Genomic DNA, 14779 nt, shown 5'->3' with positions numbered 1-14779 from the left:
TATGTGTCACAAAATGTATTTTGCTTGGATAACCTAAGGCTATTTTTTATTTACAGTATATTATGGTTTACTCTAAAATTGTGCAATCATGAATTTATTTCAAAATGCTTTGATCGTTTCCTTTTTTTTAATATTCCCTGCAGTGTACTGTTGTAAACAAAATGCCTGAGAGCAATAACATTCACAGTTTGAACAGTTGCTGTGCAACCTGTAAAAGGAAGCAAGTATTTTGCAGCTCCATATGTTGATAATCTAACATTTATCATGTTTTAGTGGTCATTAATATGCAGGCTTATTATGGTTTATGCAAAACTGTCCAGGTGCAAAAGAAAAAAAAAACTTTTGGAATTCATATCATTTGATTCTAGGTATGCTTTGTAGGAATGCTGAGATGTCTGTCACTGTAATTCTCAAGTCATCAGAAACGAATCACATTTCATTTGTCTTTTGTTATTCTCTTTTTCGTGGTCAACATGCACTGGCATTGCCGACATACTTGATAATCAAAGCCTTCTTCACGGCTGAATAGTTTTAATGCTCTCACTTCAAAAGAAAAAGGTCCTATGGCATATTTAGTTTAATGGTTAAAGGCATTACACTTGAGCCTCACTATTCCTGATTTCACATGCAATACAGGGGTCTCAGTGTATTAGCAGCAAGAAAAAGTAGATTAAAATACATTTTGTCATATGTGAGCCGACTAATACAGATTTAAAAAATATCTGCAAAAAACAAGGTAGAACACATATAAAATAAAATGACATAGGTGTTTACAATGTTTACAAATAAAGGGTGAAATCTGTCTAAACTGTTTCTGATTTAATCAATTTTGTATAGCTTGCCCTATTGGAGGTAATAACTAGTCCTCTATATTTTACACAAAGGTAGCTCATTATTGGCAGTACCAGTTAGAACTCTAGCACGTCACCTGCCAATATGCCTTCAGCTCTATTCTAGTTATTACTCTTAAACAAGACGGCCCTGGTACTGTCCCATCTTGATTACTGCAACTCCCTACTGGCCGGTTTCCCTGCCTCTGCTATCTGTACTCTCCAGCTCATTCAAAATTCTGCTGCACGCCTTGTCTTTTCCCTTCCGCATTTCTCCTATGCTACACCGCTGCTCCCCTCCCTCTTCTGGCTCCCTATCGCTGCTCGCATCCAATTCAAAACACTTTTGTACTTGCCTATTGCTGTCTTGACCTTTCTCCTTCCTAACTCCAGACTATTTCTGTACACCCCCTTCGCTCCCCTGCTTCCATAGCCCGCTCCTTCTCGACCCTTGCCCCTCAGTGGTGTAACGACCTACCCACGGATATCAGGACTGCTCAGTCCCTGACCACCTTCTGGTGCCTCCTCAAGCCACACCTGTTCAGACAGCATCTGTAAACCTCACAACTCTCAGTTATACTGGACTATATGGCACCCAATTGTACAAGTACTTGCATCAGCTTGTACTTGCACTGAACTGCTCCATACCTTGCCGTATTGTACTACTGCTCTTAATTATAACTATTTCCTGTATCTTGTACTTGATTTTACTCTTATAGGTATCCGTATTCACTTTTTTTTGTAATTGATGACATCGTTCTTATCCATTTATCATACTTAATATGTGCTCTTCCTGGACTTTACTGTGTGACCAAATCCTCAGCTCAGGCTCGTTTGCACCCTTAAAATACTGACCCAAACACAGAAATTGAATTTTTACCATCGTTGTACACTTTTATAAAGCACAAAAACAAACAAACAACAAAACAAAAGCCTATCTCCACTCGGAGACCTAGACTAAACTTTTTTTTTTTCTAAACTAAAGGGTTGGGACGGCTTTTTCTTTATTTACCCAGGCTGGTCAAAGCCTTCACTGGTTTTCTTCTTAACACAAAGCACTTCCTCTCTTACCAGCTCCCTGGTGGTTCTCTTCTAGCTCCCTTTTTATTTCATGTGGCTGGTCCCACTTAAGCTGCATCCACACTGGACACGAGCGACACGAGCGATGCGAGCGAGCGAAGTCGCCGAATGTCAGTACAAACCAGATTCGACTTGGAAGCGATCCAAAAGACTGGAAATAAATACTTGAACCCGCCCATGCATTCCTATTGGAAATACTACAGATGGGCTGTCCCATTACAAAACAGGTCTTGTTTTGATAAAAGGTTACCACCCTGACCTCCAACAACTCCATTGTAAAATAAAGGTTGGACTTGTAAAATCTATAGATCAGAGTTATTGAACATCCCTATATATCCAACAGTTTTATTGTAATCATATATTAGTAGTAATTGTACAGTTGTACTCACAGTATTATTTTTATTTTTTTCGTGGTACCAGTAGTCGTAGTAGTCTGACTTGAAGCCCGGTACATCTGCAGCTGTCAGAAAACAGCTGGACAATAGTTGTATAGTTGAACTGATATTTTCAACAAAATTATTTTATTGTTATATATTTATATATACAACTTACTGTAATCTCAATTGTGTTTCTTTACAAATTCCTTCATTGATCATTTTTATTAACTTCTTTTAGTATTTTAAAGTGCAACATTATTATTATTATTATTATTATTATTATTATTATTATTATTATTATTATTATTATTATTATTATTACTACTACTACTATCCGTGTTATTATGTGCAAGTCACCACTTATGCCATTCTGCAAATCTATTTTTCTACTTTATCGTAAACGCTATTGAAGACTGTGACGCATCAGATCATGGGTGAGTGTTTGAGCTGTCTCTGACTTAATTTACTTATGAATAATTATACACAGACAGGGTCATGTGCCATGGCAAGACCCAAGACTTTTATTTAGTTTTTCCTTTTAAAATAGTCAGGTGAATAGACATGGCTCATAATCTTCAAAACTATGAGCTTGGTAATGTTGGGATGTGTCACATAGAATACAAACGTGTTGCTGGCTTTGTTTTACAACATATAGAATAGTAGGACCTTGATAATATTTTTGTTTGTTTGGTGAATCTCTTTATGCATATGTTCACTTTATGCGTATTTAAAGACATTCTTCTTGTCACAGATTTGTGCAACAGAACAATTTAGTGAACAAAACGTTATTTATCATAAAAGCAAACAAACAACCCATAGCTTAAAATTAGGTCACATGTTCAAGTTGTGTGAATGTGGGACCTTTTTGTGTAATTTTGAAAAGCCAGCAAAAGTGCACATTTTTAAATGCTGGATATATAGACTGCATGTATGGTCCGGTTTATTTTTGCTTATCAATAAACCTATTTTTATGCAATTTGCATAATCGGAAAGAAAATGTCACGGTCCTGCTAAACGCACCACCTGCACGCCACGACTATTGGTACTACATAAAATAATTAACTTGTTTTCAGGTGTGTGTTTTCAGGTGTGTGTTTTCAGGCGTGTTTCAAGGGTGTTAAACTTGCTTCTGATTGGTCAGTTTCATTCCAGTAGAAAAAAAAAAAATAGAAACAGGTTCTATTTTACCGACGCAAAATTTTCACAAAGCGAAGTCGCTCGCTACTGGTGTGGATACTCCCATTTTACTGCAGTGACTTCTAAATTGTTCGCTCGCATCGCTTGCGCCCAGTGTGGATGCAGCTTGCTCTCTAATTATCCACACATTATTTACAGGCAGGGATGTGCCCTCCCCCTTGTGTGCAGTACACCCGGCCATTCCAAGGCCACTTCTCCCCCACCTTTAAAATTCAAGCACCCTCCCTCCCACAGGTCGATCCATCTTCCAGCACCTCCAGGAAGGGACTGAGACCTGGCGACAAGGGACCCAAACAGGGGGGCAGGAGCGACTGGAGTGCAGGACGGTGACCAGGAGGTTGCAACACCTGGCAGAGGTGAGAGCCCAGGAGCCGGCATAGCGACGTCTGATCCTCCAGGAAGAACGAAGTAAAAGGCAGGGAGAATGCCAGTGACATCTGCTGACAGCACAGGGACGTCTGAGGTTTCGGGGGGAGCGGAGTAGGGGACCAAGTGAGGAGCTGTGCCTGATGGTGCACCGACCTGGTCTCTAGGCCCAGCGACTGGAGGTCCAGAAATCCCGGCAATCCCCTACCCAATATCAATATGAATGATAATGTCAGACTATAGCAATGCAGTGTTATACAACATGTAACACAAGTATTTATAATAAACCTTATAATACCTTTACAACAACTTGACATGGAGCTTTACACTATGAATGCATCAATAAAATGTGTGTTCAATACACAAAACTTTCCTTTAAACCATAGTCCTGTGTTTCTTTTAAGGGTATTCCACTGATTACACCGTGTAACAAATTTTTTTTTTTTTTTGTTCCTGGGTAGTAAGTGTTATTTCCTAATTGCTTATGCCTCAAAAGTATACAAAATGGCAATTATTCCCCACAAACTTTGCTTTTGTGACCAGGACAGTGATATTTTGAAATGTACCTATTTTCCAGAACATTCCAGATAGATTCAGTGCTGAGTAAACTTGGAGTAACTTCTAGAACTTTCTAGAACTTTCCAGTAATATAAATAGTAGTATAAATACAGGGGCCTTAAGCCCACCAGTTCAGTTTAGTTCCAGCTGCCTAAGTGGATACATATCTGCATTTTTCTGAGATGGCATCAAGAGGCTGCAAGCATCTGGCAGACGCATTTTGCTATGTCTGCGGTCAATTTATCGAGACAAGAGCGAAAAAGTACTCTGTGGAAGCATCTGCTACGATGTGTGAGGCCTACAAGGCATATTTCGGCATGCCTGTTGGGGATCAAGACAAACCCTGGGCACCTCATTTCACCTGCGAGCACTGCAAAAAAACTCTGGAAGGTAAGATGGACAATTGTTGCTCGGAATTTTATGTTATAAAATGTGTTAAAATTTTAAAAATTGTAAAAGTTTTTAATTTTAAAATGTTTTACAATTGTCAATGTTATTGAAAAAATATATCATAAATGAAAAATGTTGCGAGAATCTCTTACACATTAGTCATGGGTGAAATAAATGTATTTTTGTAGGATGGTACAGTGGGGAAAAGAGAGCCATGAAGTTCGCTATCCCAAGAATTTGTCGGGAACCCACTGACCACTCAAGCAACTGCTACTTCTGCATGGTGGACCCTTCCAAGCGGATCGAGTTCTATGTGGGGAGGAACAACGTCAAGTGGGAGCCGCTGGTGGACCCCCGGAAGGTGCTTATGCCACCACTGCACATCAAATTGGGCCTTATGAAACAATTTGTCAGAGCTCTAGATAAGGAGTCGGCAGCCTTCAAGTACCTTCAAGACTTCTTCCCTAAGCTGTCTGAGGTAAAGGTCAAAGTCGGTGTCTTCGTCGGACCACAGATAAAGAAGATCCTGGAGTGCAATGAATTCCCCAAGAAGCTCACTAGTAAGGAGAAAGCGGCTTGGAACCGCTTTGTCGCAGTGGTTCGGGGCTTCCTGGGCAATCACAAGGCCGAAAACTATGTGGAGCTGGTTGAGACTCTGGTGAAGAACTACGGCACAATGGGCTGTAGGATGTCCCTCAACGTCCATATCCTTGATGCTCATCTTGATAAATTCTAGGAGAACATGGGAGCGTACTCGGAGGAGCAAGGCGAGCGCTTCCACCAGGATATACTGGACTTTGAACGCCGCTACCAAGGACAGTATAACGAGAACATGATGGGAGACTACATTTGGGGGCTGATTCGTGAAAGTGATTTACAGTATAATCGTAAATCTCGAAAAACTACTCACTTCTAAATCTTTTGTAGTCAATTTTGTAATACTTTAGTATAAATACATGTTAATTTGGATTCATATGTTGTTTTTTTCTGACTTTATGTGAACGAAAAGACACAAATTCGCCCGTTTTCTCATTGGAAATAGGTAAATTTCAAAATATCACTGTCCTGGTCACAAAAGCAAAGTTTGTGGGGAATAATAGCCATTTTCTATACTTTTGAGGCATAAGCAATTAGGAAATAACACTTACTACCCAGGAACAAAAATTGTGTTACATAGTGTTATATAATATTTCTTCTATTGAACACATTTTATTTGTACTTTTTTCCCCTTGACAATTTCAAACAATTTGTTAAAATCGTTGACCAAAAAAGCTCTGATGGAAATACTGCATCTGAAAAGGCCATTGGGAGGTAAGAGGTATTATATTCTGAAAACCTGTGAACCTTTAATGCTTGGAATTTTTTTGTTTGCTTGTAAACAGCTGAGGTACAGGAGAGTACATGGAGGTTGGGCAGGTTTACAAGGTTTTTATATTTGGAAAAAGATGCAATGAATTGGCAGGCTTGTCAACAAAACCATTGGTTGTGTTCTGTCAGCAGAACGATTTTACACCTAAAACATCTTAATTACCAACCCATCAATATCTCGACTTCAAAGGACAAGCGTCTATAAGATATGAATTTTGCCTACAAGTTACAGCCAAAAATGACATGTTTATTATGGAAGGTGTTCCACCCTTAATGGGTACATTAGAATTAGAATAGAGAGTAGAGAAGTTAATTTCTGAAAATATATCCTTTGGCAGGTGAAACAACTTCCAAGGTAAATATTTCATTTTTGTCCGTCACTTATATGCATAATTCCTGTTCATTTTTATGCTGTGCTTCCTGTGCTATAACAAAATTAAGCAAACGCTTATGCAACAGATTATATACACATTTTAGGTACTTTAGACTCACAAAAAAGTGTTATCATAATAAACATTATACTGTATAGTATTTATAAATACTTAGTGTATTTTAAAGTTTGACTCTTAAACCCTTAACGTTACAGTGAAGTGATGGTGAGCTGATAAAACAGTGCTTGACTTTTTTAATTAAACTATTTAAAAAAAAAACTAGCAGACCTGTTTGCAATCCATTTAAAACATGATAGAAAAAAAAACAATTGTTATTCTAATTAACTTGCATGCCTGCAATCTGTCAGTTTCAAAATCTATATTCATTATCAGTGTTTCAGCTGTCTGGCATGGATTGTTACTGCATTGGTTTGCATATTTTATTACAGATAATAATAATAATAATAATAATAATAATAATAATAATAATAATAATAATAATAATAATAATAATAATTACAACACCCTTTTGTTTAAGCAAGGGCATTTTTTTAGTGGAGCAAAATATGTGTTCTAATATTACTGTAGTTTCTGCAGAGTGCTTGTTTAGAAATAAACAGTTTTAACAAAGAGCATCTTAAAAGAAATGCAGCAAGGCTCCTACTGGGGGTGTAATTGAATGATGCAAATGCAATTCTAATGAAAGAGACTACAGTGGTGCAGTGAAGAAAGAAAGGTATTTCAGTACTAGGTTCCTGCTGTGTGTAGATCATAATCTTCATGGAGCACAGATCCATTTTCATTCAATGAGGCTGATGCAAACTAAGTAGCCTCCTGTCAGCCTTTACTCAGCATTTAAGTCAATTGGGACATTAGAAGTGATTAGTCTGGAGGCAGCAGTCGTGCAGGTTAGGGTTCTTATGTGTTTGGTTCAGATATTAACCCACGGCCTGTGTTAAAGGGAAACTATTTGTAATAAATAACTGAAAAAACTACTGTAAGTTTCTGAATTGAAAGACTATTCTGTTAAGGAAATGAAAACCATTAACAACAACAACAACAACAACAATAACAAAAACATTACAAACCTATTTAAAGGAGTACATTCATCACGAGGTGTTGTTTGCTCCTATGAAAATGAGACATTCAGCTGATTTTAATGTTAGCTTAGTGTTGGAACCTTTTTAGTGGTGGTAGTCTAGTTCTAGAAACCTGTAGCCCCTCTTCTGGGGCCGGTTGTACTAACACGATCAAAAAATAGGATCGGATCCGGGATCACCAGAGCCGGATCATGAAAAGGTGTTTTACTACGCGGATCTGGATCAGGCTCCACTGATCCGCAATCTTGATCTGATCTTGAGATGCACGTGCCGTAACTATGGAAACTGACCAATGAGAAGCAAACTCAATGTGTGGCACGTACTTAAAAGACCCCGGCTTTCACATTCATCAGCAACATTATAACACCAATATAAAATGACAAATAGGTGGAGAGACATCGAGGAAGAGGCTCTGGCAATGACATATAAAGAAAATGAACATTTATTAACAGGGAGAATCTCCCAAGGACTTTAGAGATTTAAGAAAAAAATACAATTTTCAGATATATTAACAACTATATTAATCACGTTTTTGCATTTTTTATTATTATTTGATAGTTGTTTTTTTAATACTTTTATGGTTGCTTAATGTTTGTTCTGAAAAGAACACATTTGTAAATTGTCACAGTTTTTATAGACGATCTTCTGAGGTAAATATTTTAGGGAATCCCTACGAGGACTGAAAGCTTATGATATCAGCTATCCAAATATGGTCCTTATTTAAGAGATTCCATAAACATAAACTAACAATGTGCGGAGAGACTTGGTGGACTGTCGCCCAAAAGCCCCTGTGTGACTGATTTCTTTGTGTTATTGTGACAGAAATCGAATGGTGCTTGGTGTTAGATCTCCCTCTCGACCTGTAAGGGCACGGTGTAATGGCAACAGAGTACCCTTAACTAAATGGCACGACAATTTATTCCGTAGGGTAGGTAGAAGTTAGTCATTTAGGAAGGGGGCGGAGCTACGGTATCCAAACTCAATGACCCAGACGGTAAACGGTGTGGCATCCGAGGATTGGAGGAGCGGATGCAGTCGTTAACCTAGGGGTCATGAGCGAGGATATAAATAGGGGACTTAGCATACGTGATCTGTTCCTTGGTAAATGGTTAGTGTTGAAAACCTACGAGGAGTCTGTGTGCTGTATCGTGAACCGTGAGTTTTGTCTTGTGTTTGTTAGTGTTTTGTTAACTGTCGTCTGTTTTTTAACAGACTACCATTGCACGATTCGGAGCTGTAGCGAAAGGTTACGGGTCAACCCCGGGGAATTACAAATACTGAGTGATACACGCCGCTGTGTCACTCCAACATTATTATTTACAGGTGTTTGCCATAAGGCTCTGGACATTGTTAATTAAATCAGTAAACACCTTTGCACCTGGAAATCATTGTCTGTCTGTTTTGTATCCACTCTGTATATATATTATTTGTTTTTAGTGTTGGACAGAAAAACAGGAGTCAAAATAAAACTAAAAAATATGAAGCAGAGATGTAAGATCCCATAGCCTGTCCTGGAAACACACTTGGTGGGGGACACTGCTGCTGTACCCTTGAGCAAGGTACTTTACCTAGATTGCTCCAGTAAAAAAACCCAACTGTATAAATGGGTAATTGTATGTAAAAATAATGTGATATCTTGTAACAATTGTAAGTCGCCCTGGATAAGGGCGTCGGCTAAGAAATAAAAAATAAATAAATAGAATTGCCACTGTCTCACTGTGGTCACTTCAGGTAAGCACACCGACAGCAGTGGTGATACTGATATATTGTTTTTCTCTTTAACAGGTTGTGGCTCGACCAGCTGGACTCCTTTGATGCATACCATCAAAGGAGTCCAGGGCACCAGTTACAATTGTCTTTATCAATGCAATTAAAACAGTCTGTAACAATGTCCAGTCTCTGTGTCCTTATTTGAACCTGCTTTCCCTGGAAGGCCATGTCCTTTAAAAACACAATTCCGTACTTCAGCCTGCTTTCAAATTGGGTTGACTGGGGAGGTTTGTTTGTGAACCCCTGAGTTAGTAACACAGTCCCGTATTCACAATAGGGTTCTTGTTCAAACATTAATATATTGCTGTTCTTCTTTTAACAAGCACTGTTCACTGCAACCTTCTTTCCACCGTTTACACTTTTCACGTTGAACACTTTGCTTTATGCACCACAACATTAAAAACTCTTTCAGTATTGGCTTCTTCATTTAAGAACTGATACTTGGTTTGGTTTTTGTTGTTGCATTGTGTGAGATTCGTTTTAGAATACAGTAAGAGTTATTACTTTGAGGCGGAGATGCATTGTATTGGCTTGTAAACAGCTACAGCGGTCTTGTGTGAAAACCTTCTTTTCGGTTCCACGCTTGCTGTAATCCTTTTCTTTTCCGCTGGCCTTAAGCGTAACCACACTTGCTCTGTGGTAATATTTAGTAGTCTTAACTTCTTACTACTCTTTACTTTATCTGCACGTAGGTCTATTGCTTTATACCTCCCCAGTCTTGTGCTAACTGGGTACATTTACCAAGACATGTTTAAGCCATACACAATACTTTTAAATCTCTACAATACACCTCTTAGTTTTTCTTAGTTTTTGTAAACTAGGTATCCTATACATTACGACTCATCATTCAGTTATGTGCTTCACATATCACTTCCAACTCTTAATTTATAGAATAATTCCAGGCGCATAGACTTCCCAATCTTCAGAAAACAATAAACTTGTATTTACTTACATCAAGCGAGTGGCAAATCCTTCCAATACAGTAATATATTCTTTGACAGTAACTCCATCCAAAAGCATAAACGAATATTCTTCAGTTTAACTGTTTTCTTATCCTTATTTCTTTATATCCTTTATCCGTAGGCCTTAAGCTACATGGCATAAAAGCAGGCCTGTGTTCTCAGTATGAGCAAGGTGTTGGAGTGACAGCCTGTCTGTGTGAAGCCTGTGAAGAGACCTGTCTGTGAAGCTGTCTGACTTAAAGATTAATTAACAGCAAGTTTGAATGTAAACTCATAAGTAATTGGCATTAATGTCTATTCGAGGCCTGGTCGTGATGGGGAGCTTGGGTCTAAAGTACACGGTCCTGCCACCTGGAGAGTATGATTAAATGATGTTGCTATGTTGCTATATCCTGATGTAACTATCACTATTTAATCATATCCTGATGTAACTATCACTATTATCTGCTGTATTATTGAATTGTGGTTTGTCACACTTGTACTTTGCTTGAACAAAAGTTATTGTATTTCTTGCTCTTATTGTATTACTTGTATTGTAACACTTGAAATGTATTTGCTTACGATTGTAAGTCGCCCTGGATAAGGGCGTCTGCTAAGAAATAAATAAATAATAAGAATAATAATATGTTGTTTCAGTTCTTTTTTGGATCATACAACTTTGCTTCATCTCCAGAAACTATATAGATACCCAAAAGACACAATACATTGCCCCACATTCAGACAACTACTGTAATTAATACATGTAGGTTTTTTTTCTTCTGTTAGCTTCCTTAAATTTACATTCCACGATTATCTTGTCTCATAGAATCAAAGAACACAAGAAATTGAGAGTTTAATATACTGATAAAATACTGAGACCGTTTTTTGGGACATTTTCACGAGCTTTCCCTGCCAAGTTTCACACGCATTGTTCATTCACGTGAAACAAACCAACATGTAAAATGGCCTAATGACACTCTTTCTTTAATTCTTAAACATTCATGGAAAATATTAGTAGATGCCTTTAATGCTTCAAAGTAGCCTTTTAATTACTAAAGGAAATGTGACATTCGGATTTGACTGGAGGTACACAAAAGTTCAAGACCAGGTTTATTAAGTCATAGTTTATTAATACATTATTAGTCACAGCAAGTAGACTGCAGCAGTGATTGACTAAAGTACGTGGGGTTTTGTGAAACATCCAATATGGTTTACTATATGAATACATACAAGTTGAATGTGATAAGTATAGGTTAGAAGTATTTTAAGAAGCTCTTTGACATTTATGCTTCCTGTTGGTTTACCTAATTGTTGATAGAGGAGTACTAAACCTAATATCTTCTAAGGAAATAAATAAACTAAAAAAGAAAGGTAAATATTTCTGTGAATAATTCTTATAAGAGAATGTTAGTATTCTAAAAACTATTTTGAGGGGTGTTTCCTTAATAATTAAACATTGTACATTTTATGTTTTAGAGACTTCTGAAACAAAATACTTTAGGGTTAAAGGACACTGAAGCAACAGGAGACGTGTTCATTTTTTTAAGGTCATTCTATTAAGTGGCTAATTAAGTTACATGATTGATTTTTTTTACCAACCATTTGATTTTACATGCAAGTGACAGCAACTGTATCGATATTGAAAATAAAGACAGAAACTCATTACGGCTGATGTCATGAATGAGGTTTCTTTGTGATGTGTCATGGCGTACACTAAACTCATGCTTTTATTGGCTGAATTCTTCAGCAATCTATAAGTAGATAAATCCTGATTTAGATTTTTGACATTACAGAATGTATTTAAAAGATGATAAAAGTAAGATGTGGAGGCAATAGACACAACATGCTCTATTGAATAGAGCATGGCATTGATTGTCAGCTCCTCAAACAATGTTACTCCTGAGTAAATAGATTTTTGAACGAGGGAGTGCCATTATTACTGAGAAACACACCACAGCAATGCCATTATCACGACTATACTTTTTAAAGTTATTTATTTTATGTGTTTAACTTTTGTTTGTCTAAAATATTAATTATAGTTAACTGAAAGAGGCGTTGAGGACAGAGCTTGAACGTCCATGTGAAATGTTTCATCAGTAAGCAGTGGTTTTAGAACAGGTGTCATTTATTAGCATCATCTCAGCTGTGCTTTATTACATTGTTTTCTTTGGAGGTCAGCTGTTCTTATTCCTCACTAACGCAAAGGTTAACCCTCCTTAGAGAACAATGAAAGAGCAGTCCGGTTGACAAGTAAAGCATTATGTCTTCCGGATTTGCCCTATCAAGGTACTAAATAACCTGGGCCAATAACAATGGTAACTGTTTTCTCACAGATTTAAATAAACTGTTTAACCTGGTAAGACTGAGTTAAAAGGAAATATTCTGTCTATCTATTGATATATATCTATCTATAGCCGCTTTCACACTGGCACTCCTACCCGGGTCCGGACCTGGGTTCTGGCTACACGGGTCACAATCCCACATAGTGTGAAAACACGTACCTGGGTCGTACCCGAGTTAACCTGGGCCTAAGCGACCGACCTCAGAATGTGGGTCAACACGCTTTGACCTGGGTTGAGCGAGATAAAATGCATGACGACGGACGAAATAACAAACAGCCACGTCTGTGTGAATGTTTGAACAAGCAAAAAAGTCAGAAATGTGAAACGATATGAAAAAAGCAAATAATATATTAATGATAAAATGATAAAAGCATTTTTTATTACATTAGGCGTGATTCGGGGAAAGACATTTAAGTATATATAATTGTAGCCTACTATATGTCTTTTTATGCACATTCCGCAAACGGATCATACTTGCATTTTAACTTGCCGGTAGCCTATTGCTGCTTGACACTGAACATTAAGTTCTAAATTTGTTGTTAATATTTAATACACATTATACTGACATTTCAGGCTAAATTGAATACATCAAACGTGCATGCTTTTTTTATCATTTAAATACACAGTATCTTATTGTGCAGCACTTTATTAAAGTTTTTACAATATTTTAATGAAAAAAACAAAACCAATCTCTTCAGAACACTTTGTTCCTCAACCATAATAAATGAGACAAAAAGGAAAAGGGTGCCATATTGCTATAGTAGTTTATTTAAACTACCATATACATTTGCTGTCTACCTAAGAAAATGAAGAATTGCTTAATATAGTGTATCAACAATATATTATGGTACATTAAATCATTACATAGGGCAATTGTCAATTTTATTATGGATAGTTCTGTGACTCAGTAGCGAACTTTAATGAACCAAATGCTTCAAATGGTTCAGACTGAGGTTCAAAAAGCTTCACTTTTCACTTCAGTAGTTTTTACTAGTTACTAACTTAGTACAGATCTGCAGGACTTGCTAGACCGCATTTTAGGTCCTGTCCACACTATGCCTTTAAACCATATTAGTTGCATTTAAACCGGCTTAAAAGTGCTAAATACGGTTAGCGTCTACACTACATAGTGTTTAATACCATACTCGAGAACCGTACTCGAGACCACCTCAAGGGGTCTCGAGTCCGGTTCTAATTAGATCACATCAGATAGTGCGGTTTCTCAGAAGTGTGGATGCTATAATACCGAACAAAAATGTGTGTATCCACCAATATCCCAAAATGCTTTGTGGTGTGTTTGGCGAAATACTCAGAGCAGGTATCTGAAGGACTTGCTGTCAGTGTGCAGCGCAAAGGAATATCCTGAGGGCATCAGATGATTTTTAATGGTTAGGTTTAGGGTTAGGTATTCGGTTAGGGTTAGGTTTTAGGGCAGGGATTTCTTAAGGTTAGTGTTGGGGTTGGGTTTGGGTCAGAGTAGGTTGATTTTGTAGAGTTGCTGAGCTCTGCTAGTGAAAGGTGGGAGTGCTCGGCAAATGCACTAGAATCATCTGATGCCCTCAGCACACTTTCTAGCGGATATTCCTTTATGCTGCTGTCAGTGTACACTCTACACTACGTATTCATTTTTATGCTTAAAAAAATAATCTGTCAGGACTCTATTGAACTAGTCTTGAAAATAACAAAAGCACAACGTTAAATTATAGGCGACTGCAAAAATGAAATGCGAGTTAAAAGTAGGATCAGGGATGTACAATTCACGTAATTTGTCAGCTCTGTTTGAAATAAATTTAAGGGCACCAGAATTAGGCTCAGGCAAGATATGAAGGTAAAAACAAAGATTGTTTTAATTGACAGCTTTTTTCTGAGTGAAAACAGAATCAGCTCAATTTGTTTAAAGGAACATCACCTGATAAAAAATATAACACAAAAACTTCAAGCCCTACTTATGTGTGTGTGTTCGCATTTATTTTTTTCCAAAATACTTGTTTTATTTCTTTTTAGCAATACGCACTTCTATTAATATGAAGCATAACACATTATTTTCCACGTATTCATTTCCACTGTTCACTGCGCTGCTAGAAACTGT

This window comes from Acipenser ruthenus, chromosome 12 (genome assembly GCF_902713425.1).
Source record: "Acipenser ruthenus chromosome 12, fAciRut3.2 maternal haplotype, whole genome shotgun sequence".
Lineage (NCBI taxonomy): Eukaryota > Metazoa > Chordata > Actinopteri > Acipenseriformes > Acipenseridae > Acipenser > Acipenser ruthenus.
Note: the sequence above shows the minus strand (reverse complement) of the source record.